Source organism: Prosopis cineraria, unplaced genomic scaffold, assembly GCF_029017545.1.
Source record: "Prosopis cineraria cultivar Desert tree isolate PC_DT_omini unplaced genomic scaffold, ASM2901754v1 PC3, whole genome shotgun sequence".
In the NCBI taxonomy this organism is placed as follows: Eukaryota; Viridiplantae; Streptophyta; class Magnoliopsida; order Fabales; family Fabaceae; genus Prosopis; species Prosopis cineraria.
Genome location: NW_026555334.1, coordinates 5,598,463 through 5,604,462, shown reverse-complemented (window position 1 = coordinate 5,604,462; position 6,000 = coordinate 5,598,463).

The following is a 6,000-nucleotide window of genomic DNA, read 5'->3' as shown; positions in this document are numbered from 1 at the left end:
AAGGTCTGCTATTTGATTAGATGATGCGACATAGCAGACTGACAACTGTTTCTCAAGTACTTGGTCACAGATGTAATGCACGTCCAATTCAATATGTTTTAAACAAGCGTGGAAGACTAGATTTGAGGCTAAAGCTGATGTACTTAGGTTATCACACAAGGCAATAGATGGTTGCTTTAGACGAAGACCAATCTCACCGGCAAACAAATGAACCTATGCAAGCTCAAATGCAAGATCAAAAAGTGCTCTATATTCTGACTCAGCGCTGGATCTTGCAACAACCTTTTGTTTCTTCATTGACCAAGAGACCAGTGAGTCATCGAGAAACACATAATAGCCACCGATAGAATGTCGATCATCTAAACATACAGCCCAATCAACATCGGAAAAACCTTGTAAGGTAAGATGATTACTAGGTTTAATATGTAATGATAGATCTAATGTTCCCCTGAGATATCGAAATACCCTCTTTAAGGCTTGCCAATGAACAGCTGTCGGAGCACTAAGGAACTAACTTAATTTGTTGACAGTAAAAATAATATCAGGTCTTGTTGTCACAAGATACTAAAGCAACCCAATTGCTTGCCTATATACTTTAGAATTTTTTAGAAGATTACCATCATCCTTAGATAAATATCTATTCACAACCATGGGAGTTAGGACATCAGTACAGTAAGTCATACTAAATTGACTAAGTAAGGTTTCAATATATCTCGCTTGCTTGAGATATAATCCAGTATTATCCTTGTAGGCCTCAATTCCTAAAAAATAATTAAGTTGCCCAAGATCCTTTAGAGCAAATAAGGAATTCAATTTTTCAACAAAGAGCTCAAGAAGAGTAGATGAATTGCTAGTAACAATGATATCATCAACATATATAAGAACAAACATCACCTTAGAATTTTCTTTCTAGAAAAACAGAAGGAATCACATCGTGAGTGTATGAACTTTCAGTCCAAGAGAGTTAACCTCAATCTATCAAACCAAGCTCTAAGAGCTTGTTTGAGACCATAAATAGCCTTTTGTAGAGAACAAACATGGTTAGGATATCTAGGATTTACGAATCCTTCAAGTTGCTTCATTAACACGTCTTCTTTTAAAATTCCATTTAGGAATGCATTATTAATATCCATCTGTCTAATTGGCCAGTCAAATGTAATAGCAACAGTAAGAACAAACTTTAGAGTGGTAGTCTTAAGAACAGGGTTGAATGTCTCATCAAAATCAATTCCTGGAAGTTGTTGGAATCCCTTAGCAATAAGTCTTGCTCTATGCTTTGAGGTTGAGTCATCAGGATTCAATTTGTGTTTAAACACCCATCTACAATCAACAACAATTTTATTCTTAAAATAAGGGACCAATTTCTAGATTTGGTTTTTCATAAGAGCATTAAACTCTTCTTCCATAACCTTTTTCCAAACATTAGACTTTAAAGCTTCGTTGACACTAGAAGATTCTAGTGTTGGATTATTTTCTGTGATTACCATACCAACATAGGGTAGGTTTGGCTTATAAATTTTAGCTTTACTCCTTGTCACCATTTGATGTTGATTGCCATGTCCAGTAACCTATTCAGGTTCAGTAGATTTGGGTTCTTGCATCTAAATAGTGTTAGATGAATTTAAAATTTTTGCAATTGTTAGTTCCTCTATATGTTCAAGATTGTGGTGCTCATCATGTTGTACCGTCACATTTGTAGGAATATTAGATTGGGGTGTAACAAGAACAAATGAAATTGGTTGAGATTGTGACTGAGATGCACTAGAGATAGGGACATCAAATTCTTTAGCTGGACAAGTGTTGGAAGCAAAAATATTGAGGGATTTAAAAAAACTCCTAAAGATGTACTTCTTCAATAAGTGAGTTCTTCTTGTTGATAAATCCAGTCTCAAAAGGAAAATCTTTCTCATTAAAACAACATGCCTTGAAATGTACACTTTTTCAGTAGAACTAAGACATTTGTAGCCCTTGTGAGAATTGCTATATCGCAAAAAAAACACATTTTGTAGTTTTAAATTGTAATTTATGCTGATTATAAGGTCTTAGACATGGATAACATGCAGATCCAAAAACCTTAAATTGTTCATAATCAGGATATTTACAGAAAAGCCTAGTATAAGGTGACGTCCAGCTTAAAACCAAAGTAGGTAATCTGTTAATTAGCTCAGTTGCTATATGAAAAGCCTCCCTCCAATAAAACAAAGGCATCTTGGCTTGAGCTAAAAGAGTAAGTCCCATTTCAACTATATGTCTATGCTTCCTTTCTGCCCTTCCATTTTGAGGTAAGTATGAGGACATGAGTATCTAAAATGAATTCCAGCTTCGTGCAACAGCTTTGAGAAACTATAATATTCACCATCCTAATCGCTTTGTACTATTTTGATCTATTCGTCAAACTATTTTTCAACAAATTTTTTGTAATTGAGTAAATATAGGCAAAGCTTCATCCTTGGTTTTCAAAGGATAAATCCAAGAATAGCAACTAAAATCATCAATAAACAACTTCATTCAAAGAAGGCAAGGGTGAGGGACCCTATAGATTAGTATGAATTAATTTAAGAGGTTTGGTGGCATGAGAAGTAGACAACTTAAAAGGAAGAGAATGAGATTTCCTAAATTTGCAAGATTCACAAAAAACAACCTCTTTTGAAATAGACTTCAAATTACAATAATTGATAATCTTGTTTAGCACTCTATCACTAGGATGTCCAAGTTTACAATGCCATAAAATTCTACTACTAGTAATACTAGACTTAAATACTAAATTAATAGCTTCTTCTTCAGCACTAAATACTTGTTCTACATCACCATTCTTGTTTTGAGTATCATCAACTTGAAACATGCCACTAACTAGAAGTCCTTGCAACATTACTGCCCTTGTTGCTTAATCCTTCACAGAGAAACCCTTAGAGTTAAAAATCATATCAGCATCATTGTCTAAAGCCATTTTATAAACACTTAACAAATTTTTCTTAATTCCGAGTGAATAAAGAATGTTGTTAGGTCTAATCTTCTTGTTAGGGACATTTTGAATACTATTTGATCCAACCTTTTCAATAGTAAGTTTATCACCATTACTAATAATTAGATTAACATTGCCATTAGGTTCAACAATATTTTCAAGACGAGCTGCATCATTAATCACATGAGTAGTAGCTCCATTATTCAAATACCAAGCATCATCATTCACAACTTTAGGAGTGGCCATAAAGGCAGCATTAAAATTAATGTTTGAAGTAGAATTTCCATACCCATTAAATTTTTAAGCACTTAGTTTCACAAAAGTATGATCATACCTATAGAAACAAGTATCAACCGTGTGTCCAAATTTTTCACAAAGTTGACATTGAGGTTTGTCACCATTTTTGGCACCATGATTACCATTACCTTGTCCTCATCCTCGTTGAGAACGATTGTTTCTGCCTCTACGCTATGAGCCTCTAGTGGAATTACGATTCTTAACCTGAACATAGTTAGCAAAATAAGCAAAAACAGAATTAGGGACATGAGAATATTGGTTGAGTTGCTCCATGCGACATTCAAAAGTAAGAAGTGCTAATCGAAACCAATGTTTTAAAACCCGGACTAGACATTGAACCAGAAAGAGCAACGGGTCACAGTTTTTATGGTTTAACCAGTTAGACCGGCAGTCAAATCGGTGACATAAAAATTAATTAAAAATAAAATTTATATGCGCAATTATATAAATAAAACATTAATTTGTTAATGGTGCTTGGGATCTTGACTCTAAAAGCTAAATGTTTGGATTGTTGGAGCTAGAGGTAGAGGCATGTTAGTACAAGCTTGTGATCTCAAAGGAAAATGTTAGAGCTGGAGGCATGCCGTCATGTCATGACTCACAAACTTTCGATCTTGATGCTAAAGGTTAGATCTTTAGAGTTGGAGGCAGATGTTGGAGGAGAAGTTAGAGATTGAGTTTGGGCCATGAAGGAGAGATTAGAGATTAGAGAAGAGAAGAAAAGATAGAATTAGTGATTAGAGAAAAAATTGTGAATCTAAGCAACTCAGCCTAAATTTCTTTTTTTAAATTTTTTTGAATTTGAACCGGATGACCCGGGTCCGATTTTCAGGTCAATGTCGGTTCTCTCAAACGGTCAGTTCAATCCGGGTCAACTCGGGTCAAAGGTCAGATTGGTTCAATTGTTTGAACTATACCGTTTTGTTCAGCGAGTGACGGTCGGACCGCCCGGTCCGATCCGATTTTCACAACATTGATTGAAACTCAATCCAGCTAAAAGTTTCAGCAGAAAGGGAGAGTTGAACTACTATTGTATTATATTCTGCATCCAAGCCAACTAATGCTTGAATGATCAAATCAAATAAGGAATAGGACTACCTGCAATGGAGAGTTGCTCAGAAATATTTTTCAGATAAGCAAGGTAGGCAGTCATAGTTAAAGACCCTTTTCGTGTATGTTAAAGCTCAACACGCAAGAGTAGAACACGTGCCTTAGTTTAAGCACCTGCTAGTTCTTTAGCTGCAATTCATAAGCCAGCTGAACTTGATATATGGGTCATCTCAGAGGAAATCTCGAGAGACATAGTATTAAGCAACCACCCAAACAAAATCTAATCTGTAGAAACCTATTCCTTAAATTCTGGGTTGACTTTAGTGGTATTTTTAATAGTAATAAACTGAGGTGGACATGGTTTTGAACCATTAACAAACCCCTTAAGTTTGTACCTTTTAATAATGGGTAGCACATGCATTTGCAACACAAGATAGTTGGTTTTGTCTAACTTGACAGAACAAGCTTGAGTAAATGAACTATTAGCTCCATTAATCTTGGGCAAGACAGTAGCAACTAACAGAGAAGAAGAAACCGAGCCTAGATTAGAACCAGTACCCACATATGAAGACTGATCCATGGCTGTAAACCTTACCGTGCTCTGATACCAAGAAAGGATTTGTAGAATAGATGAATATTATATGTGGCGTAACCTACCGAGAATATTACAACAATATATATATATATATATATAGGGCAACACGCAACCCTAGAATATAGAAAGAGAGCCACGTATGTACATGAAGGAATAATAAAATACAATAAGACAAAAAGAAGCTTGATCTGGACTGATAAAGCATTATAAAATTGCCTGGGCCTTTTTACTACTATTGGACTTATATTTAGTGGGCTTAATCTTCTTTTGGACTTTAGTCTTAACAAATTGAAACCAGGGCATCAAGATCATGGATGATACTTGAGGACCATATCACTGTCAATTAGAGCAGTGACCACCTGCATCAACTCTGAAATGTAGACAACATAGTGCATAAGCAAAAGTATTAGTCTTAAAGACAATGTCTAACTGTTTCATGCATAAGTCATATTACCTAAACTAGTATTACTAATTCAAAGTTTAAAATTACATTTTTGGTCACAGTTACAATAACCGGAACCCTATCCTAAGATGGAGTCCTTATTTAGTTGATTCTCAACAGATATTGTGTATTGCTTTTATATTCAAGATTGATTTATTACCCTTCTCAAGAATATTAAATTTCTAACTAGACCACGTTGCAAGATATTAAAAACTGCATCAAGTATTGAATCGGTCAAAATAATAGTTCAAGGATCAGTGATCCCCCTTTCATGAAGTGGTTTCAAACCAATTATAATTAAAATAATTTAATTTAATTAAACTATTCATACATAACACTAAAAAGCATAATATTTAAATAAAAAAGGCATTAACCAATAATAAACAGAACATTCATGTATAAACCACACACAATTCAACAAAAGAAAAAAATAGTTACTAGTGCACAAATTTGATAGGCTACTTTTTTTTTTTTTTTGGGCACAACAATGTGGTTTTAGGCTCAACAAGAAAAAAAAATTAATCATTTGATCCTTATAGTTTTGATTTAATTATAACTTAATTCCTGAAGTTTTGACTCAATTATAAATCAGTCCCTGAACTTTATTCCTTATAATTTAATCCTTAAAATTTCAACTTCTTAAATATTGATTTT